At 43.6% G+C, this 24,558-nt stretch overlaps 1 long non-coding RNA gene and 1 other non-coding gene across 3 annotated transcripts in view; one reads left to right on the top strand and one right to left on the bottom strand.

Annotated features, from left to right (window-relative positions):
* Positions 1 to 371: 371 nt before the first annotated feature.
* trnat-agu (transfer RNA threonine (anticodon AGU)) lies at positions 372 to 445 on the bottom strand. Its single transcript has one exon. It is a non-coding gene; the product is annotated as a tRNA-Thr (tRNA).
* A 2,528-nt stretch (positions 446 to 2,973) lies between these two features.
* Positions 2,974 to 24,558, top strand: part of LOC144688622 (uncharacterized) — a 73,304-nt gene continuing 51,719 nt past the window's right edge. For both annotated transcript variants that reach the window (XR_013578449.1, XR_013578450.1), the window contains exons 1-2: positions 2,974 to 3,056; positions 4,740 to 4,796. This is a non-coding gene — a long non-coding RNA (uncharacterized LOC144688622). The remainder of the gene's footprint in view (positions 3,057 to 4,739; positions 4,797 to 24,558) is intronic.

Raw genomic sequence — 24,558 nt, 5'->3', positions numbered from 1 at the left:
TTCATTCTTCTGCTGATCATATGGTTCAGACTCTGAGCACGTTTGAGGGTAGTCAAGCCCTAACAATTTATATTTACTTTCTGCCATTTCTCACAATGGCTACTTGAATTGTAGTCTTCTTTCTGATTCTTTTTACTCCCAGCTTTCACCTTTAGACAACCATCTTTTGTGACCATGTCCATGACAGTAGGTAAAGGATAGTACTGGAGCCAATCTTTACTCAGTCTCATGTTTATTTACAAAGTGAAACATCACAAGTATCTGCCTCCTAACTTCACCAGAGCACAGTTTAAGAAGTGTTCCTTTATGCACTGTTATGAAGAACTTGCTCAAATCAGCCCAGTTCAGCTCAAAACTTGTCAATGGAAGCAAGGCTCTGCTGGGATTTGAACACAGGATCTCCTGTTTACTAGACAGGCACTTTAACCAACTAAGCCACAGAGCCCAAGGGCAGTGTTCCTTTAACTCTTTTCGAGTCAAAACAATTAACTAAATTAACAATAACAAGGGATAAATCAAGCACAGCCCCTAATTCAGGTCAGCTGTAAAACCAAGGACAAAGTTTAAAGGAAACTTACAAACATTAAACCAAGATGTGATTAAAGGGGTCAACAAAACACCCCAGTCCCCGCGGCACCCACCGGGCACGGAAGGCCTCGATGGTGCCGGCAAACACCGCGTGCTCCTTCTCCAGGGACACCCGGCCGCGAACGTAGCCGCGGAACAGGGACAAACAATCGGGCAGGACTCCCCCCTCGATCGCCCGCTGCCTGGACCTGTTAATGGCCAACCTGGCCAGGCCCAGGAGCAGGTTCACGAGGAGGTCCTCCTCCTTCCCGACCCCCTTCCGCACCTGGTGTCCGTAGATCAGGAGCGTGGGACTGAAGTGCAAACAAAACAGCAACAGAAGGTTTTTTAAATAACTAAAAAGGGAGTGCAGCCTAAGACACCCTATATAAACGTGGTCCATGGACTCCACAAGACCGCCAAAAGAGCAGGTGTCTTGGGAGTCCGTGAACCTACACATTCTACGATTGTAGGGGACTGCTGCGTGCAACACCCTCCAACCCAGGTCCCCGATAGAAAGCGGGAGGACACCTCCGTAGAGGGCCTCCCATCGGGGGCCTCCACCGCCGGACGGCAACAAGGCACGCCAGGGCGTGTCCGGGCGGCGGACCAGGGTGAGAAAATGGAAGGTGTGCAGCAGCAGTCCGTACAGAAAACCCCTCCGCGCCGTGCCAAATGTCACGGAGGGCATGTCCCCGAGGCGGCTCATATTATTGCGGGGCACCGGCACCCGAGGGAGGGTTCGGGTCTTGGGGCTAATGTGGAATTCCGTCCGAACAGGGGAACGTTCAGACGGAAGACCACCGCGTACCTGGGCCACCTCGAGACCTAAAATGACTTCGGGTCCGAGCACGACCGTCCTTAGGTCTTGGATGGCATCGGCTGCGACCTGGACACTCAGTGACGCGCGACGCACCAACTCCTGCGGGAGCATCCAGCCCAGTCCTCCGCCACCCAGCACATCCCCGATTCTGGTCACCCCGGCAGCCACAGCCCTCCTATCCGCCAGCCACTGAAAGGGACGAAGGGGCGAATTCCTGAGCAGCGGCTCTCTGACGATAGCCGCTACTCCTGACAGGGGAGAGCTGCGTCGCGAGGCGACCACGTTCCAGACTTTGATCAGGTCCTGGTAAAAGACGGGCAACGCCTGGAAGGAGCCACCGAGGCCCCTCTGCTCTATAAACAGGAGCTGCACGTCATAATTCAGGCCGTGCACCTGGCGGAAGAAATAAATCGCCAGGGCACACCATCTCGGAGGAGGCTCGACGTAAAGGTATCGCTGCAGGGTCTGAAGACGGAAAGTCGCCACCTGTGTGCGTAGGCACACTAGCGCCTGACCGCCCTCCCTAAGCGGGAGACTCAGAACCTCAGCAGCGACCCAGTGCAATCTTTTGTCCCAGAAGAAGTCGACTAGCATTCTCTGGATTTTTACGACAAAGTCCGGGGGAGGGGTCAAAGTGACCAGCCGATACCACAACATGGCGGCGATCAGCTGGTTTATGACCAGAACTCGACCCCGGCAGTGTTCCTTTAATTCTTTCGAGTTATCAACAGTCACAGATTGCAACTCTATCGAGTACAATCACAGTTCTTGGTTTCCGGGAGTGGGACACGAACCCGCAACCCTCTGATTCAAAGGCGAGGGTGCTATGAACTGAGCCACAGCTGACACCCATATGTGCTCAAATGAAACCCCAATTAATGCCCTCCACCTGCATACAATTAAAGACATTTGTCATATAATTTAACACCACAGCCTATCCAAACTTTCCTCATAGCTAAAATTTCCCATTCCTGGCAACATCCTCACACATTTCCTCTGTAACTTCTCTAGTGCAAACACATTCTTCCTGTAATGTGGTCACTAGAGCTGTATGCAGTACGCTAGCTGCAGCCGAATAACTTTATTTTATGCAGTTCTGGTATAACATCCTGTTTGCCTTCTTAACTACCTTAGTCACCTATCCTCCGGGGTGTAGTGCTGCCAGAGTTCCCTGGAGCATAGCTTCAGTACCTCCAACCAGGACCCAGGGAGCTGAGTGCTGGGGAGCAGAGCGCCGGGGAGTCGATGCTGGGGGAGCGGAGTGCCGGGGCCCTGGTGGGGAGAGGCTAGCTGCGAGGCAGGAGAATGAGACACTGCGGAGCACCAGGTTGAAGGGGGCGGGGGAGAGGGGAGGAGGCTGACTGCCATATGTGGAAGATTGAATGAGTGTGTGTGAGTGAGAGAGTGAATATGTGGGTGTGGGAGTGAGAGAATGTGTGTGTGTAAGTGAGTGTGTTTGAGAGGGTCGTGAGGACTCGAAACGTCAACTCTTCTTCTCCGCCGATGCTGCCAGACCTGCGGAGTTTTTCCAGGTAATTCTGTTTTTGTTTTGGATTTCCAGCATCCGCAGTAGTTTTTTGTTTTTACCAAAGCAATCGTCTTGATAATAGAACTTTATCAACACTACTTTGCTCCTTGGCTTGTCAGTTTTCTTTTTCATCTGTTGGTCAGTATTTTTTTTTACATTTCTTATAATTGGTATGTATACGGAAAATGTGTACAAGAATTTGGAAAAAAATGTAAACATCAAACTTGGGTTTTATTGAAAAGATTCAGGCGAGGGCTTGCTGTCACTGAGATGGGGAAGAGCTCCTTGTGCCTTCGCTACAACTTTCTCCCTCATTCAGATAGTTGGAAACGTTGGCAAAAGTCGGTCAGCTTTTCCCTTTCTCCCCCCCCCCCCCCCCAGTGCCCGTTTGGTGAAGTGTCGCTCCTGTTGGTCCGGTTCCCTGTCGGTCTGGCAGCTAAATTCCCGGCCCCGACCTGCCTTTCATTCTCCACAGGTGGCGGGGAAGCAACACTCCGAGTCCGAAACGTTGTTGGTGCATGGGCTCCGCCCCCTGTCCTGCTTCCTGTAGGGACAATGTGGGCCGTGGTAGCGGGTTAATCTCGGGAAGTCATTCGGCGGCTGGTCCCGTACGGGGACGGGCGGCGTCTTGGGGCAGCATTTAACTGGCGCCTCCTGAGGGCACTTGCTGGCGGCGGCAGCGCACGGAGGAGGCTTTTTAGTCTGGATTTTCAGAACCTGATTGTTGCAAACGGTGAAGGTCAACGCGTCAGTGCACAGGCCCGAAGGGAGGTTAATCTCGTTCGAGAAGCCCCGCAGGCTTAAATTCATGGCTCCGTCGGCGCCCTGGGATCTCTCCACGTGTTCCCCATAAATGCACATCCTCCCGTCTTTGATCTTTACAGCCAAGTCCTGGGGAGGAACCCCGCTCAGATCGACAGTGCAGCAGAACTCGGGAGGGTCAGCCTTGGTTTGCATTAGCCCCTGCTATCTATTTCCGCACCGCCACTCAAATCTGCGCGAAGGCTCCCAGAGTGACTTGCCCCACCCCCCGCTATTTGCTTTTTACCGGCTTCACAGCTTTCGTTACTTTCTGGGAAAGGACCGAGTCCCCCAGAGGCTGGCCTTTTCGTTACGCCACCGGTCTGCTAGTGTGATATCACACAAGCCTGCGCACCTCAGTGATGCAAATAAGTGAAACAAATTTGAGGCATTGTTTATTTCGTAAGAATAAATAAATGTTCACATTTCCAGAAGGAAGATGGCCCGGGTTTTTTTTAGAAATTATTCCAAGCTCGATACTCCCAAGATCAAACTCCAGCACTTCCCCAGCCAAGCATTTCAAGGAGAATCCGAAGTTAAATGTAGCATCAGTACGTTTGAAATTTGGAAGTTGTTGGTAGTCAGTAATTTCAGGTCCGTGAACTCTTTTGAAATCAACACGGATCTTGTTCAGAATACAAATGAAAGAAAATTCGAAATCAAATTCACTGATCATTAATTCTTGAGCAAATGCTTGTGATGTCTCATTCTCAAATTCCAGCCTTTAATTTTTAAAGCCTAGCTGAATATTCGCCCTGATTCCATTACCTGATGAGAATTTTAAATAAAAATCGATGTAAAAAGAGAGGAGAAAGATGTGAGTGAGTAAAATGCTCCATTTATAAATGTGTTACACGCGCTCATGCTATTTTGTTTGCTTTTTCTGATTGTCTTAGGCAATGGTTTTGTCCTCTTTACTGTGACAATGGCATCACACTGGTTTGGTTGCTGCATCACACACAAATGTATGAGTCATAAACCTCACTGTGGACAGAGTGGGTAGTGTCATTCCTTTTTCAGGCGCAGTGAAAGAGTGAAGACACCAAGTTTCAGGGATTACATATGCCAATTTATCAGGTGAGATTGATTTTAAATATATTTCTGGGAGAGTGGACTAAAGTAATTACTAACAGCCAGTTCCATCACTGAAATATTCAAAGATTTGTTTGAGTTCATTTGTTTCAAAAAAGTACGCTGGCAATAAATTATTGAGGCTACACCATTACTGTTCAGGAGCAAATTTGTTTTACTTGGTTAGAAGCCTTGGTTTAAAAAAAGAGCTTGACTTTGCTTCCTTCTGTACCTGCCTTGGAGGAAAGAAAACTCTCCCAATATGCTTACAACTGCACTTTCAAGATCCCACCTGTCTGCCCTGAGGCCCTCTGTTCAGTACAACATTTCTGCCAGGACTGATCTGCTCAACCACATCCTCACCTCCACCTTTGATGCGCTCGTCCCCATTAAGACCATTTCTCTCTCTCACCTTGGGAATGGTCCTCGTCCCATTCCCTTAAGTCCAAGGGTTGCAGACTTGAATGGATTTGGAGGACAATTAGTTTAGCCATTCACTCCAAGATTTGGCCAGATGACATAAAGCACTATTGGGTCCTGCTCTCACTTGCCAAAACTGTTCACTATTCCTGGATCATCCTGGAATACAAAGATAACATAGTTCCTCTACTGCAAATTGTCTTCTTCAAGGTCTCCCCTGTCTCCTCCATCTCACCTCCAGCAATATAGATCTAGATTAAGATGATCTGATCAACTGCCTCTGCCACTTCCCTTTCTTTCAATAGTCCAAATCCTCTAAGACCGTTATGTCTTATGGTCTTATCGGGGAGAAGGCGGGAGAATGGGGTTGAGAAACTTATCAGCCATGATTGAATGGCGGAGCAGACTCGATGGGCCGAATGGCCTAATTTCTGCTCCTATGTCTTATGGTCTTATGGACCCCCCCCCCATCCACCTCCCCAGCCTTGACCCGGAACTTGTTATTTTGTCTAGTTTCTCTCCTATCTACCCTCATGCTTTCTCCAAGTTCATCTAGTCTATATGACCCATCTCCTGCTCCCTTGACACATTTCCCACTAAAATTCTGACCACCTAACTTCCCTTCCTGGCTCCCGTGTTAGCTGATATCGTTAATGGGTCTCTCTCTCATCAGGTACTGTTCCCCTCTCCTCCAGATCTGCCATTATAGCTCCCTTTTCAAAAGAACCCCTTGATCCCACAATCCTTTAAAACTACCATCCCACTCCAACCTGCCTTTTCTCAGCAAAGTTCTGTGATGTGTTACTGCCTCCCAAATAGGTGCCCATCTTTCCCAGAACTCCATATTTGAATCCTTCCATCAGGTTTTTACATCTACCGGACTAGAGAAAGCCTCAATTTTAAAATTGTCAACCTTGTTTTCAAGTAGCTACATGAACTCAACTCTCTCCAACTCTGTAATCTTCTGCAGCCTCACAACCTTTTGGGATACCTGTGCTCCTCCAATTCTGACCTCTTGAACATCCCCGGTTCTAATTTCCCCGTTATTGGTGGTTGTGCCTTCAGCTAGCTGGGCCCTAAACTCTGGAATTCCCTCCCTAAACCTCTCTGCATCGCTACTTCACATTCCTCCTTTAAGATGCTCCTTACAATTGATCTTCTTGGTTAAGCATTTGGTCATCTACCCTAACATATCCATACATGGCTTGATGTCTCTTTGTTTTATATTGCTCCTGTGAAGCACGTTGGAATGTTTTACTACATTGAAGGTGCTTTATAAATACAATTTGTTGTGTTGTCGTATTTATGTAATGACTTTTTTGTCCCAGGATGCCCCAAAGGGCTTCAGAGACAATGAAGTACTTTTGAAGTATATTTATTGGGTTGAAAATACTTGGAGGAAATAAATAGAAACCATTCTGTGCTCCTTACAAGATTGTATATGACAGCATTCAGAAATGATGTAGTCTTTGATGAAAGGAAGACTGAGACTATCCTCACTGAAAACTGAGATGTTACCCGGCAATAAGTTGATAATTGAGTAGTAAGATAATTAAGTTAATAAATAACTTGATATATAATTATTATTTAAGCAAATGAGGACAACAGTAGGAGATGTAGTACATAGGCTCTTCTACTTAGCTAGTGATAAAAAAGGAATGATGGACTGGCTGGTATAAAATATTATCCTTTTGTTTCTAGGATCTATGTTGTCTTGTTTCTTGTTTCTCTTTTTAATGATCCACACAGGCCATTGACATTGTAGCTGAGCTAACTTTATTGATAACACATTTTCCTAAGATAAACACATATCTTTGTGTCTGAAATCTACCAAGACAAGTTCCAGCATGTGCTTTCAACCCCCAGGTCATGTGACAGCCCCCCTATCTAGTACAGAGTACTGTGTAGTATCAAATACTGGAGTCCACAACCACAATCAGCTATTATCATTACATTTCCTTTTCTAAAAAAAAACTTATACAGCTCAAGTTCACAAAGTGTCTTATCTATTCTTTCTCATTCTGTTTTGATCAGTCTGTTTTGTCTTTTACTCATCTCTGTATCTCTGTGGTTTATTCACAGTTCTTCCACTGGATGTTCTGAATGGTAACAGAAGTGATTTTGAAGGACAAGGGGCCTTCTCCAGCTCTGTGTCACTATCACCCCTTGGATAATTTTCAGGACTCTCAGGCTTTGCGTGGTTGTCTGTTACTTCACTGGTGCATTCTGGTTTTTGATCTTCAGCTACACTTTCTGGTTCAGAGCAGGGTCACATTTCATTTGCTTTCTGTAGGAATTTCCAGTTTCTCCTGTACTGTTGTCCACCTGGAGTCTGCATTATGTAAGACCTTGGTTCTCCTGTGATTCCTGTGACAACAGCAGGATTCCAGATCCCTTCACGCTGAGTCCTCACTGTCTCCCATGTTCAAGTCAGGCAGAGGTCGGGCGCCTTGATCAAAATACTGTTTCTGCTGTCTCAGTTTGAGCAGGTCTTGCCCGCTGTAGCTCACTGGCTGTGCAAATAACAGTTGGGGTGCAGTTGGAAGCTTAGTTCTTAGTCTTCTCCCTATCAGGAACTGTGCAGGAGATGAACCAATGCCCTCTAATGGAGTATTCCTGAAATCCAGCAGAGCCAGGTAGGGGTCTCTTCCATTCGCCCTTGCCTTCTTCAACAGGTCTTTTAAGATGTGCACGGTACGTTCCACCATGTCATAGGATTGTGGATATTTGGGACTTGATATAGTGTGGCAAAACTCCCAGTCCTATGCAAATTTGCAAAACTTAGTGCCTGAGAATTGTGGGCCGTTCTCTGAGATGAGCACTTCAGGTATGCCGTGGTGAACAAAAATCGATTTTAAATGATTTATCACAGTGATGCCCTTACTATCATTTCTCAGCAGCACAAACTCAAAAAACTTTGAATAATAATCTACTGCTAGTAGGTACTCACTGTTGTCAAATGTGAACAAGTCCACTCCAATTTTCTGCCAGGGCCTCTATGGAACACTGTGTGGTTGAAGTGGTTCTTTTTGTTGCAATTTAATGTACTTTTGGCACACTGCACACACATCCACCATTTCCCCAATTTATGCTCCCATTCCAGGCCAATAGATTACATCTTGAACCCTTCTCCTGCATGTTTCTATGCTGAGGTGACTTTCATGTTTGCGTTCCAGCATTTCTTTCCTCAGTGTTGCAGGAATTACGATCTTTTCTCCCGTGAAAAGTATTCCCTCTGCTACGCGAAGTTCCTCATGAAAGTTCCAGTGCCCTTGTACAGCAGAAGGGGCTCCACTCCGATGTGTGAGCCAGCCAATTTGCACAATTTGCTGCAGTTTTCTTAGGGTGGCGTCATTCCTGCTCGCTTTCCTGATCTCACCCAGTTTAGTTACAGCCACAGATAAATAAGTTATTTGACAGCATGTGAATCTGTGCTTCTGTTTCTTTATCCTCTGCCTCTGTGATAGGTAGGTATGCATGTGACAGAGTGTCTGCGATGTACATTTCCTTGCCCAGTTTGTATTTAACTCTGGTACTTCTGCAGACGCATTAGTAATCTTTGGATTCTTAGTGATGCACAATTCAGGGTCTTTTTAAGTATAGCTTCCAAAGGCTTATGATCAGACTCTATCTCCACACCTTTGCCATAGACAAACTGGTGGAAATGTTCTAGGCCAAATACAATTACTATCATTTCTTTTTCTATTTGGGCATACTGCTGCTGTGTTTCAGTCATTGCCTTTGAAGCATATGTCACTGGTGCCTCATTTTGCAAGAGCACAACTCCCAGGCCGGTCTTTGAAGCATCCACTGAGATCTTGACTGGCTGACTGACATTGTAATACTTTAACACTGGTGCCTGGGAGACTGACATTGTAATACTTTAACACTGGTGCTCCTTAGACTAGTCAAAGCTTCCTGGTGACTTTGTTCCCAGTGCCATTCCACATCATTTTGTAGAAGTTCTCTGAGCGGTGCTGTCGGGTCTGACGTGTTCGGAATGAGTTTCGCAAGATAGGTCACCATTCCCAAAAACCTCTCCAAGTCTTTCTTACATTCTGGGGGTGGCACGTTCATGACTGCTTCAATTTTACACTGGCCCGGCTTCAGTCCCTCACTTGTTAGCACATGTCCCAAGTACTTGATTTCATGAAGACCTATTTTGCACTTTTCCTTCTTCAACTTGAGGTTCCTTTCTCTAGCACTGGCCAGCACCTGACTCAGCCTGTGGTTGTGTTCTTCCTCTGAGGCTCCCCAGACCAGCACATCGTCGATATAGGTTTCCACCCCCTCTAACATTTCAAGCAGCTGCTTCACTGTTCTGTGGAACACCTCTGGAGCTGAATTAATACCAAAAGGTAAGCATAAAAACCTGTATCACCCGTATTGTGTATTGAAGGTACATAGATAAGAGTGCGTTCACCCAGCTTGGCCTGCCAGAAGCCTGAACTCGCATCCAAGACTGAATAGTGTTTAGCATCAGCTAGTTTACACGTGATCTCATCTACTGTGGGCAGCTGGTAAAGCTCTCTTTGTACTGCCTGGTTTAGGTCTCTGGGATCCCGATAGATTCATAGATTCACAGCTGATTTTTCTACAGTTACAATTGGATTAACCCACTTTGTAGGTTCTTCAATTTTATTGGTGATGTGAAGTTTCTCCACTCTGTCCAATTCTGCTTTCAGTCGGTCTCTCAGCGTTACTGATATTTTCCTGGGTGGGTGTATTTTGGGTGTCACAGTTTTGTCAATCTTGATGGTGTGTTCTCTTTTTAGGCAGCATATTCCCTGGAATACGTCTTTATGCTCGCTCAGGATGTCATCAGTGGTGACAGTCATTATTCTATTGATAAGCTTCAGATTTTCACAAGCTTTGATGCCAAGAATGGGCTTTGCATCAGTTTTCACCACTATGAATGGAAGTGCTCGAGACTGTTTTTTGTAGTTCACTTTAAGTATGCACTTGCCTTCTACACTAATTTTTTCACCTGTATAAGTAGACAGCTTCACTTGTGTTTTAGTTAGTTGTTTTTCTTTGCTTATCTTATGGTACAGACTTATGGGAATGACATTTGCTTGTGCCTATGTGTCAAGCTTGAAATTCACTGTCATGTTGGCAATTTTTAAATCAACCTTCCATTTGTCTTCTTTGGTATTTGTTGTCACTGCACCAACGAAAAGCTCAGTTTCAGTGTCTGTGTCCTCATCTGCAATCGTGTGCACTTCCTTCGATTTACACACCTTAGCAAAGTGATTTAGTTTATCACAGTTCTTGCACTGCTTTCTGTAGGCTGGACAACTGTGTGCTAAATGCTCTGTTCTGCATCGGCTGCATTTACATGTTTTAATAGCTGTTTTGTTCTTTTTACCTTCAGGCTGTCTATTTGCTCTTTCCTGGGACTGTTTCTGTTAACTGCGCCTAACTGCTTGACCATGTGCAGCTTATCATCTTCTGTCATCTGGTTAATCTGGCATTTCATTGTCTCTGCTGCTCTGCAGATAGTTATTGCTTTCTACAGTGTGAAATTAACTTCTCTCAAAAGCCATTCTCTCAGAGAGTCATTTGCGATCCCACAAGTTATTCTATCTCAGATGAGTGATTCTCCAAGCTCTCCAAATTCACATGATTTAGTTCATTTTCTCAGCTCAGTTATGTACTGACTAATGTTGTCACTTGTGTGCACATAAAAAATTCTGTATCTTTCAAATGTGATGTTTTTCTTAGGGCTGCAGTAGGCTTCGAATTTTTCCATTATTTCTTTCAAGTCATTTTGTTTTTCATCACTTTCAAATGTGAATGTGTCACAGACTTCTAGGGCTTCTTCCCCTGCTATTTGAAGAAAGATGGAAGTCTGTACCTGAGGGTCTTTTTATCACTGCCCGTTGCTGTGAGGTACAGCTCGAATCGCTGCCAGAACGTCCTCCAGTTTTCAGCGAGATTGCCCTCCAAACCGAGCTCTGTTGGTGGTTTCAGAACTTCCATTGTTGTGTTTAGTTTACTTCTCACACCATGTCTTGTTTCTTGTTTCTTTTTTTAATGATGAACACAGGCCATCAACATTGTAACTGAGCTAACTTTATTGATGACACATTTTCCATAAGACCATAAGACATAGGAGCAGAAATTAGGCCATTCGACCCATCGAGTCTGCTCCGCCATTCAATCATGGCTGATAAGTTTCTCAACCCCATTCTCCCACCTTCTCCCCGTAACCTTTGATCACCTTACCAATCAAGAACCTATCTATCTCGGTCTTAAATACACTCAATGACCTGGCCTCCACAGCCTTCTGTGGCAATGAATTCCATAGATTCACCACTCTCTGGCTAAAGAAGTTTCTCCTCATCTCTGTTCTAAAAGGTCTTCCCTTTACTCTGAGGCTGTACCCTCAGGTCCTAGTCTCTCCTACTAATGGAAACATCTTCCCCACGTCCACTCTATCCAGGCCTTTCAGTATTCTGTAAGTTTCAATCAGATCCCCCCTCATCCTTCTAAACTCCATCGAGTATAGACCCAGTGTCCTCATATGTTAAGCCTTTCATTCCTGGGATCATTCTCATGAACCTCCTCTGGAGCCTCTCCAGGGCCAGCACATCCTTCCTGAGATACGGGGCCCAAAATTGCTCACAATATTCTAAATGTGGTCTGACCAGAGCTTTATAAAGCCTCAGCAGCACATCTCTGCTTTTATATTCTAGTCCTCTCAAAATAAATGCCAACATTGCATTTGCCTTCCTAACTACTGACTCAACCTGCAAGTTAACCTTAAGAGAATCCTGGACTAGGACTTTCAAGTCTCTTTGCACTCCAGATTTCTGAATTCTCTCCCCTTTAGAAAATAGTCTATGCCTCTATTCTTCCTACCAAAGTGCGTGACCTCACACTTGCCCACGTTGTATTCCATCTGCCACTTCTTTGCCCATTCTCCTAACCTGTCCAAATCCTTCTGCAGCCTCCCCGCCTCCTCAATACTACCTGTCCCTCCACCTATCTTTGTATCATCTGCAAACTTAGCCAGGATGCCCTCAGTTCCTTCATCTAGATCATTACTGTATAAAGTGAAAAGTTGTGGTCCCAACATTGACCCCTGCGGAACTCCACTAGTCAACGGCCGCCATCCTGAAAAGGACGTCCTTATCCCCACTCTCTGCCTCCTGCCAGACAGCCAATCTTCTATCCATGCTAGTACCTTGCCTCTAACACCATGGGCTCTTATCTTGCTGAGTAGCTTCCTGTGCAGCACCTTGTCAAAGGCCTTCTGGAAGTCCAAGTAGATAACATCCATTGGCTCTCCTTTGTCTAACCTACTCGTTACCTCCTCAAAGAATTCTAACAGATTTGTCAGGCATGACCTCCCCTTGATGAAACCATGCTGACTTTGCCCGATTTTACCATGCACTTCCAAGTATTCTGAAATCTCATCCTTAATAATGGACTCTAAAATCTTACCAACGACCGAGGTCAGGCTAATCGGCCTGTAATTTTCCGTCTTTTGCCTCACTCCCTTCTTACGGAGGGGGGTTACATTAGCGATTTTCCAGTCCATGGGACCCTCCCTGACTCCAGTGATTCCTGAAAGATCACCACTAACGCCTCCACTATCTCTTCAGCTATCTCCTTCAGAACTCCGGGGTGTAATCCATCTGTTCCAGGTGATTTATCCACCTTCAGACCTTTCAGTTTTCCTAGCACCTTCTCCTTGGTAATGGCCACCATACTCACCTCTGCCCCCCGACTCTCTTGAACGTTGGGGATGTCACTCGTGTCTTCCACTGTGAAGACTGACGCAAAGTACTATTCAGCTCCTCCGCCATTTCTTTGTTCCCCATTACTACTTCTCCAGCGTCATTTTCCAGTGGCCCAATATCCACTTTTGCCTCTCTCTTACCCTTTATATATCTAAAAAAACTCTTGCAATCTTCTTTTATATTACTAGCTAGTTTACCCTCATATTTAATCTTCTCCCTCCTTATTTCTTTTTTAGTTGTCCTCTGTTGGTCTTTGCAGGCATCCCAATCCCCTGGTTTCCCACTACTCTTCACCGCATTGTATGCTTTCTCTTTAGCTTTTATGCTGTCCCTGACTTCCCTTGTCAGCCATGGTTGCCTCGTCCTCCCTTTAGTATGCTTCTTCTTCCTAGGGATGAATTTTTGCTGTGTCTCCCAAATTACTCCCAGAAACTCCTGCCATTGCTGTTCTACTGTCTTTCCTGCTAGGCTCATCTCCCAGTCAATTCTGGCCAGCTCCTCCCTCATGCCTCTGTAGTTGCCTTTATTCAACTGTAATACCGTTACATCTGATTCCAGCTTTTTCCTCTCAAATTGCAGGGTAAATTCTATCATATTATGGTCACTTCCTCCTAAGGGTTCCTTCACCTTAAGCTCCCTTATCAAGTCTGCCTCATTACACATCACTAAATCTAGAATTGCCTGTTCCCTAGTGGGCTCCACCACAAGCTGCTCCAAAAAGCCATCTTGTAGACATTCCACAAATTCCTTTTCTTGGGATCCACTACCAACCTGATTTTCCCAGTCTACCTGCATATTGAAATCCCCCATTATCACTGTAACCTTGCCTTTCTTACACACCTTTTCTATCTCCTGGTGTATCTTGTGCCCCACATCCTGACTACTGTTCGGAGGCCTGTACATAACTCCCATTATGGTTTTTTACCTATGCGGTTCCTCAACTCTACCCACACAGATTCTACATAATCTGACCCTACATCATTTCTTGCTATCGATTTAATTTCATTTCTTACTAACAAAGCAACCCCACCTCCTCTGCCAATCTGCCTATCTTTTCGATAGGATATTTAGATATGGATATTTAGCTCCCAGTCCTGATCCCCTTGCAGCCATGTCTCCATAATGCCCACCACATCATACCTGCTAATTTCAATCTGCGCCACAAGCTCATTTACCTTATTTCGTATACTGCGTGCATTCAGATACAACACCTTCAGTCCTGTATTTCCTGTCCCTTTCTCAATGTCGTCCCTTTATCTGATGTCCTTGAAGTTAGATTCCTAGCCCTTTCCAAACACTCTGTCCTATTTTGTGTTCTGGAGACTTTAATAGCCTCTCCAGGGCTCTCCTTTCTTTTCAGTTTTTTCATAATTTTCCATGAAGTTGAATCCACCCCCTCACATGCTAACCTGCTGCTTTGTTTCCCATTAGTCATACTTCTTGGAGTTTTACCCTCCCCCCCACCCCCCCCCCCCCCCCCCAAACATTCTAGTTTAAAGTCCTGTTGACCACCCTATTTACCCTTTTTGCTAGAACATTGGTCCCAGATCGGTTCAGGTGGAGACCGTCCCAACGTTAGATACCTCCTGTTCCAATACTGATGCCAGTGCCCCACGAAATGGAACTCCTCTTTCCAGCACCACTCCTTTAGCCACGTGTTTACTTTCCTTATTCTCGCGTCGCTTTGCCAATTTGCATGTGGCTCGGGTAGTAATCCGGAGACTATAACCCTTGAGGACCTGTTCTTTAATTTAGTTCCTAGTTCCTGATAATCCCCAAACAGGTCCTCTTTCCTTGTCTTACCTATGTTATTTGTCCCGACGTGGACCACAACAACTGGATCCTCCCCCTCCCTCTCCAATATCCTTTCAAGCCGGTCAGAGATGTCCCTCACCCTGGCACCGGGCAGGCAACATACCATGCGGGTCTCTCGATCCTGCTTTCAAAGGAAGCTATCAATTCCCATAATTATAGAATCCCCTACAACTACCATTTGTCTTTTTGCTCCCCCCTCTTGAATGGCCTCCTGTGCCACGGTGCCATGGTCAACTGGCTCATTCTTCCTACAGCCCTCTTCCTCATCCACACAGGAAGCAAGTACCTCGTACCTTTTGGACAAGATCAAGAGCTGAGGCTCCTCTGTTCCTGAACACAGGATCCCTCTACCTGCCTCACTTGCAGTCACACCCTGCTGACCCTGACCATTGACCGGACTTGAGGTACTTAATCTACCGAGTGTGACTGCCTCCTGATACAAAGCGTCCAGGTAACTCTTCCCCATCCCGGATGTGCCGCAACATCTGGAGCTTGGACTCCAGCTCATCAATTCTGAGCCAGTGTTTCTCCAGCAACCAACACTTGCTGCAGATGTGGTCACTGCGGCTCGCAATGGGATCTGCCATCTCCCACATCATACTGCTACAGCACATCACCTGCCCAGCCATCTCTAATTAGATAATTAATTTATTAATTAGCTTTGCAGTGTTTTTTTTTCAAATTTGGTGCAGATTTCCTACCAGCCAATCAGGTCACAGCTTTCCTGTGATGTCACTTTTTCAGTTTTGGCTTCAGTTACTCTGTGCCCAAGGTCACCGCTCCGGTGCTCCTCCCTCCGAGTCTGCTCCCTGGAGACAAGGCCGTGAATCACCAAGGTAAGCTAGATTTATACTCACCGCTCCGGTGCTCCTCCTTTCGAGTCTGCTCCCAGGATTTACTCACCAATCAGCTGCTTTTTCTTTAAAATCCACTTTCAGTAGAGTGTCCCTCGCAGGTCTGGTGCACTCCTGAAGGCACTGCCTCTTCCTCTCTCTCTTTTGTAGGTTTGAGGAGGAGGGAGGGATGGAAACACTACAGCAATGTAATGTTTGGGGCTATTCCGTTCTTTGACAGTGGGTCCTCCTCGATTCCCTCCTGAGTCGCGGTGGCTGCGATGACTTCTCCCAGAATGCTCCAGAATGCTTTCCTAACATGAACACATATCTGCAGTGTCTCTATCAAGACAGGTTCCAACATGTGCTATCTGACCTTCAACCCCCAAGTCAGGCGACCCCGTATACAGTACAGAGTACTGCATAGTATCTAATACTGGAGCCCACAACCACAATCAGTTATTATCATGATATATGTTAGGAACAGATCAGATTGATGGAATAAATTCCTCAACTCTCTATTGATTGTGAAAATGTTGCATTTGAATGTAGCAAGATATGGTTAAAAAAAGGGTCACTAGCATTTTGAATTTTATAAATGGGAGCATGAAGTACAAGACCAAAGTCAGGATTAATCTGTAGAAACATATGATTCAGATACAGCTGGGGTAAATTGTATCTCTTTCTAGAAAGGAAGTTAAACCCACAGATAGCATACAGTGTAGATTCAATAACCAGGGATGAGAAATTATAATAATGGGGAGAGTCTTGAGGTACTGGAACAATTTTCATGGATCTTAGAAAACTAAAAGGAGATCCAATTGTGGCTTTTTAAAATAATGAAGAGTTTTGATAGAATGTGCAGGGAAAGGCTATTTCCACTGGTTAGGATTATTCAGTTAGTGTTGTCACTGAGAAAGTGAAGAGACAGGTTAAGAGAAATTTAGTTACACAGTTAGTTCCTGGAGTGTGGAATGCTTTGCCAGGAAAAATAGTTAAGGAAGAAACCATTACATCTTTTAAGGGAAGAGTAGACAAACAATTGAAGCAGCAGGAGGTAACAAGCCTATAGAGGAGTGCACAGCTATAAGATTAAAGTTTGCTTGCCCTAGAAAGGCACTGGCATAGACACATGGGCCAAATATTCTCTTCCTTCCATGCTTTAAACATTTATTGGTCTATATTGGTGACAATATGGATGCAGTTCTTTGTAGCTGTGGGGCACTAAACTATTCACACTTTGGCACAAATTAGTATGAGGCAATCTTACACAGAAGTACCCCAAAGCTACCCAATATGGCATTTGCAAAAAGTTCACACATAGTGGAGTGTTATTCTAAAATTATGGTTAAGGTGCATTGTTAAGGCAGAGTAAGGAGATGATAGTTTGGATCTGACTATTCTATAATCAGTCTGAATATATCTGATGCTAATCTAGGTGATAAAAATGTAAACAGCATTCTGTTTTGCTGGACTTGACGCAGATAATTCACAAAAAATGTGAAATTAAAGTTGGGATGGAAGAATTTATGGGTGCAATAATAATGAATTTTGCTGGGGGAGGCTGTATTTTGGTTCAATGTGTTAAAAAGGTATCAGCGAATATGTACTAATTGTTAAAAGCATGTAAAAAGAAAGACTTATATTTATATAGTGCTTTTCATAACCACCAGGGGTCTCAAAGCACTTTACAATTAATGAAATACTTTTTTGAAGGTTAGAATGCAGGAAATGTATGTAGAAGGTTGTTGTTAACAGGAGCATATTTGATTGTGACCTACTTACAAATGGAGCTCACTATAGCTCTTACCCTGGTCTTGTCACCATTCACCAGTGGAACCACTCTCAAATTTGTAGATGTAACAAATATTTGCATGGAGTTAGGAATAATGAACAAATTGGTGACTGATTTAAGGAATAAGCCATGTATGGAAGATTCCATTTAGATAAACAAATATAGTCTATATACAGGGAATTAGGAAACTCTTGGCACACATATCCCAGGCAAGATAATAAGAAAGTATAGATTTAAGGTGAGTGGCAGAAGAATCAAAGGAATGATGAGTAGTTAGGTTTGAAATGCACTGCTTGTTATCCTGGTAGATTCAATAGTAGCCTTTAACAGGGAATTAGATGAATACTTGAAGGAAAAAACAATTACAAGGATCGAGGAAAGAGTGGAATAAGAGGACTTACTGGATAATTCTTTGAAAAAGCCAGCACAGACTTGTTGGGCTGGATGGCCTCCTTCTGTGTTGCTCTATGATTCTGTTCTATTAAAGTACCATTAAAAATGGATCTGGAAAGAAACTTGGAGCTAATGGTTAATCAGTTGTATAAGTACGCACGTGGTGTGAGGTAGGCAAAACCAATAGAGCTTTAGGTTGCATTGCTAGGATTATTGAATGGACTAGAATAGAAAGAATAGGACTAGAAAGGAGGTTCTGCTGAAAGAATTTTAACAGGAGCTAAATTAAAAAGCAGAACCTCCAAGGTAATAATCTCGGGATTACTACCTGAGCCACAGGCAAATTGGCATAGGGTAAATAAAGTTAAGGAGTTAAATGCATGGCTCAAAGATTTGTGTGGGAGGAATGGGTTTCAGTTCATGGGGCACTGGCACAGGACTGGGGTATAAGGGGCCTGTTCCAGTGGGACAGGCTTCACTTGAATCGTGCTGGGACCTGTGTCCTGGTGAATAGAATAACTAGAACTGTAGAGAGAGCTTCAAACTAAATAGAGTGGGGGAGGGTTCTGGAGAGGGAATACGTAGGCTTACAAAGCAAAAGGATATGGCAGCATTGCAGGGCAGCTATTTAGGAACAGAGTGTGCAAACATGAAAAAAGCAGCAAATGGGATCAAAGGAAAAAAATGATAACAAGGCAAAATTAATGGCTCTTTACTTGACGCACATGATGTTCAGAACAAAATAAATGAATTAACTGCACAAATAGAGATTAATGGGTATGATCTTATAGCCATTACGGAAACATGGTTGCAAGGAGCTCAAAGCTGGAAACTAAATATTCAGACTTTTCAAAACGACAGGCAGGAAGAAAAGAGTGGTGGGGTGGCTTTGTTAGTACGAGATGGAGTAAGTACAATAACAAGAAATTATCTTGGATTGGAAGATGTAGATCCGTATGGGTGGAGGTAAGAAATAACATGGGGAAGAAGACACTGGTGGGAGTAGTCTATTGGCCCCCTAACAGTAGCTATACTATAGGGCAGAGAATAAATCAGGAGATAATGAGGACATGTAAAAAGGCAGGACATTAATCATGGGTGACTTTAATCTTCATGCAGATTGGGAAAATCAAATTAGCCGAGATAGCCATGGGCAAGAATTCATAAAGTATATTAAGGACAGTTTCCTAGAACAATATGTTGTGGATCCAACCAGGGATCAGGCTATTTTGGATCTGGTAATGTGTAATGAGGCAGGTTTAATAAGTGATCTCAGAGTAAAAGATCCCCTAGGAAACAGTGACCATAACATGGTAGAATTTAGCATTTATTTTGAGAGTGAGAAACTTGGGCCGGAAACAACTGTGCTAAACTTAAACGAGGGTTATTACAAAGGAATGAGGGCAGAGTTGGCTGGAGTGGACTGGGAAAGGAGTTTAGCAGAAAAAATGGTTGATGAATAATGGCAGACATTTAAGAAAATAGTTTTAAGACTCACAACAAAGATATACCCAGTGAGGAAGAAGGATTCTAGGAAGGGGATAAACCAACCATGGTTAACCAAAGAAGTTAAGGATAATATCAAATTGAAAGAAAAAACATACGATGTAGTAAAGATTAGTGGTAAACCAGGGGATTGGGAAAGTTTTAAAAACCAACAAAAGATGGTCAAAAAACAAGAGGGAGAAAATAAACTTTGAGGGTAAAATAGCAAGTAATATGAAAATGGACATTAAAAGCTTCTTTAAATATATAAAAAGAAGAGAGAGGCCAAAGTGAACATTAGCCCTTTAGAGAATGAGGCTGGGGAAATAATAATGGGGAACCAGGAAATGGCAGAGGAGTTGAATAAATACTTTGTATCAGTCTTCGCGATAGAAGACACTAATAACATTCCAAAAATACTAAATAATTAAGGGGCAAAAGCTGGGGGGGAAATAAATAAAATAACTATCACTGGAGAAAAAGTACTAGGGAAGCTAAAAGTACTAGGGATATCTAAAGGCCAATAAGTCCCCTGGACCTGATGGGTTGCATCCTAGGATATTAAAGGAAATAGCTTCACAAATAGTGGATGCATTGATAGTAATCTTCCAAGGATCATTAGATTCTGGAAAAATCCCAGATGATTGGAAAACCCTTATTCAGAAAGGGAGGGAGACAAAAATAGTTAACTGTAGGTCAGTTAGCTTAACATCCGTCATTGGGAAAATGTTAAAGTCTATTATAATGGATGAAATAACAGCATTTAGAAATGCTTAAGTAGAGTCAAGTAGAGTCAGCATGGCTTCATGAAGGAGAAATCATGCCAGAAGTATTTATTAGAATTCTTTGAGGAGGTAACAAGCAGGATAGATAAAAGGGAACCAGTAAATGTAATATATTTGGATTCCCAAAAGGCATTCAATAAGGTACTGCACATAAGGCTACTTAATAAGATAAGAGCCCATGAGGTAGTATATTAGCATGGATAGAGGATTGGCTAATTAATAGAAGACAGAGTTGGGATAAGGGGGGCATTTTCAGGATGGCAACCTGTAACTAGTGGAATGACTTAGGTAAGGAAAGTAAATGTACTACCGCCAAGTTTGCAGATGACACAAAAATAGGTGGGAAGGCAAGTGGTGAGGATGACACAAAGAGTCTTCAGAGGTATATAGACAGATTAAGTGAGTGGGCAAAAACTTGGCAGATGGAATGTAATGTGGGAAAATGTGAAGTTATGCACTTTGGCAGGAAGAATAGAGGAGCTGAATATTATTTAAATGGAGAAAGACTGCAGAAAGCTGCAGCACAGAGGATTTTAAGAGTCCTTATGCATGAATCCCAAAAAGCTAACATACAAGCTCAGCAGGTAATAGGGAAGGCAAATGGAATGTTGGCCTTTATTTCAAAGGGAATGGACTATAAAAATAGGTAAGTCTTGCTAAAACTATACAAGGCACTAGCTAGACCAAACCTAGAATACTGTGAAGCATTGGTCCCTTATCGAAGGAAAGATATACTGGCATTGGAGACAGTCCAGAGAAGGTTCACTAGGTTGATCCCGGGTATGGAGGAATTTTATTATGAGAGGTTGCATAGGTAGGGCCTGTACTTATTGGAGTTTAGAAGAATGAGAGGCGACCTTATTGAAACATATAAGATTCTTAGGGGGCTTAACAGGGTAGATGCTGAGGGGTTGTTTCCCCTTGCGGGAGAGTCAAGGACCAGAGGGCATAATCTCAGAGTAAGGGGTCACCCATTTAAAACAGATGAGTTGGAATTTCTTCTCTCAGAGGGTACTGAATCTGTGGAATTCTTTACCACAGAGGGTTGTAGAGGCTGGGTTATTAAGTATATTCAAGGTTGAGATAGATAGATTTTTAATCAGTAAAGGAATCAAGGGTTCTGGGGAAAAGGCAGGAAAGTGGAGTTGAGGATTATCAGATCAGCCATGATCTCATTAAATGGCGGAGCAGACTCGATCGGCTGAAGGGGCTACTTCTGCTCCTAGTTTTATGGCCTTATGAATACAAAATGAAGAGTACTACACTTAGGATGCTCTGATACATCCATACACCACCCACTCCCTAACAATACTGTATACTAGGAGAGATGAAAAGAATTTTTGAGCTATTCAACAAAAAAATCTGAAATATTTCTTTCAGACTCCCTAAGACAATCAAACAAACTCAAGGAAATTACAGTTGCTCATGAATCATCAAAATCACTACTAACTAGCAACTTTTGTTCAGGAACTTTTCAAGTGTCCTTTTCAAGTGCTGTCGTAACACTATTCAATCACATTTTGACAAGTGATTTTGGAGTGTGATGACTTTGCAAAAGAAACACTTGCTGACATCAAACATTTGCATGCGAAGTTTTTAGCCATATTCTCTAGTCCGATCACTCCATCCATTTCAAATAGCCTATCAAATCTGACAGCAATCAATTAACCACATCAACTTTTTATTTGTACAGTACTTTTGCCATCATAAATCATCATGGTAAAGTTAACAAATATATCTGCTTATATTTCTCCAAATTAAACAGCCCTTACTTTCAGAGCCTAGCCTCGTAACATCCTTTAACATTTGATATCTTCCTGCTTGCCATCTTTTACATTCTGTCAAGGTTTTTTTTATGCTTCTGCATGCGTGGGAACCAAAACTATACACAATACTCCAAGTATGGATGCATTAGGGCCTTGCACTATATAGTTCAATTTAGTACTATTTCGTTCCTGGCAGTACAGCTCAAAACCCTATTTACTTCCACTTTTAGCCAGCTCATACTGCTTGTACAACTTTAACAAATTATCAACTCTGGTCACCAGGTTTCTACTTAATCTGTATCCTTTGACCAATACCCCTGTGTGGTTACAACATTCCTGGAGTCTTGCAATTCCAGTGCATGACATTGGATCTGTCTATATTAAATGACATCTGCCATGTTTGAGTTTATTCATCTAACTTACTTAAATTGATCTACATGTACTGTTTTTGTCTGAATTGCTAACCTGTGTGCACAGTTTTATATAATCTTTGATTATATATTATATTGAAAATGGAAATTAAGGCTGGTGTGCGACATTGCACTTCTGACTAGATAGTATAGACTTAATGATATTATCTGGCCCCTTTTCATACATTTGTAGTTAGTTGCATTGTTATTCTAAAAAAGTGGAAAGTTGGCTGATGCCTAGGTACTAGTGATAATACCATCAGATTTGAACTAATAGCATGCACATGAGGAGATAATAGAGACTTCAACTTAGTATCCCTTCAGCTTTCTCATGACCCTTTCTACCTGGATTCCAACCTTTAAAGATTATGAACATCTCTGTCCTTCTCCTTGGTTAAGAACCATTTTTTATTCATTCCTGGGATGTGGTGGGGGGGTCACTGGCCAGCATTTATTGTCCATCCTTAATTGCCCTTGAGATAGTGATAATGGTGAGCTATCATCTTGAACTGCTGCAGTCCATGTGCTATAGGTACACACACAGTGCTGTTAGGGAGGGATATCCAGGATTTTGACCCAATGACAGTGAAGGAATGGTGATATATTTCCAAGTTAGGATGGTGAGCGGCTTGGAGGGGAACTTCCAGGTGGTGGTGCTCCCAAGTATCAGCTGTCCTTGTTCTTCTAGATGGTAGTAGTCATGGGTTTGGAAAGTGCTTTTTAAGAAGCTCTGGTGAGCTCCTGCAGTGCATCTTATAGATGGTACACACTGCTGCCACTGTGCGTTGGCGGTGGAGGGAGTGAATGTTTGTGGATGTGGTGCCAAGCAAGCAGGTTGCTTTGTCCTGAGTGGTGTCAAACTTTTTGAATGTTGTTGGAGCTGCACTCATCCAGACAAGTGGAGAGAATTCCATCAGACTCCTGACTTGTGCCTTTTGGACAGAGCCAGGAGGTGAGTTACTCACTGCAGGATTCCTAGCTTCTGAACTGCTCTTGTAGCCACAGTATTTATATGGCTAGTCCAGTTAAGTTTCTGGTCAATGGTAACGCCAGGATGTTGATAGTGGGGAATTCAGCAATGGTAATGCCATTGAATGTCAAGGGGCGATGTTTAGGTTCTCGCTTGTTGGAGATGGTCATTGCCTGGCACTTGTGTAGCACAAATGTTACTTGCCACTTGTCAGCCTAAGCCTGGATACTGTCCAGGTTTTTCTGCATTTGAACGTGGACTGCTTCAGTATCTGAGGAGTCGTGAATGGTGCTGAACATTGTACAATCATCAGCTAACATCCCCACTTCTGACCTTATGATGGAAGGAAGGTCATTAATGAAGCAGCTGAAGATGGTTGGGCCTAGGACACTACTCTGAGGAATTCCTGCAGTGACGTCCTGGAACTGAGATGATTGACTCCCAACAGCCACAACCAACTTCCTTTGTGCTAGGCATGACTCCAACCAGCACAGAGTTTTCCCCCCAATTCCCAGTTTTGCCAGGGCTCCTTGATCCCACACTCAGTCAAATGCTGCCTTGATGTCAAGGGCAGTCACTCTCACCTCATCTCTGGAATGCAGCTGTTGCCATTTAAGTATACTTTCTCCCTCTGTTCTTTAAATGTGACATTTTTTATTTCTCTGCATTGAATTGCATTTTCTACTGATTTCTACTGCTTTGCCCAGTCTGCTCAGCTGCCTATGTCCTCCTGGAAACTTTGCCAATCTGCCTTACAGCTTATTCTGCCCCTTATTTGGTATATTCCATAAATATCAATGCCATTCTTTTTATGTGCCTGTGCAAATCATTTCCCTAAATGGAAAATAACAGGTCCCAGTCAATGGCACACACTGCTCCTAAAATCCTATGAAACCAAAATGAAAAAATCCATTTACTCATATTCTTTGCAGTAGAATGGTGACCTTTATAGCTAGAGGAATATAATACAAGGAGTTAAACGTCATGCTTTATAGGCAAAACATTGGATAGACAACACTTGGAAGTACTATAAGCAGTTTTGAGCACTACACCTTAGGAAGAATATATTGGCCTTGAAGGGAGTGCAGTGCACAACACCTGGAGCTGAATTACAAGAAAACTAGAGTTCTAGCGTTACATTCACTAGAATTTAGAAGGTTAAGAGGTGATGTGATTGATGTTTTCAGTACATTAAGCCAAACAGATCGGAAAGATCAAAACACTTTCCACTTATCAGGAGTCTAGGACTGGGGGGCAGAGTCCAATAATTACAGCCTGATCTTTTAGGAGTGAAATTGGAAAACACTTTTACACACAAAAAATGGTAGAAGTTTGGGACACTCTTTTG

This window comes from Cetorhinus maximus, chromosome 13 (assembly GCF_964194155.1).
Source record: "Cetorhinus maximus chromosome 13, sCetMax3.hap1.1, whole genome shotgun sequence".
NCBI lineage: Eukaryota > Metazoa > Chordata > Chondrichthyes > Lamniformes > Cetorhinidae > Cetorhinus > Cetorhinus maximus.
The sequence above is the reverse complement of the archived record's forward strand: the minus strand, read 5'-3'. Positions and strand labels throughout refer to the sequence as shown.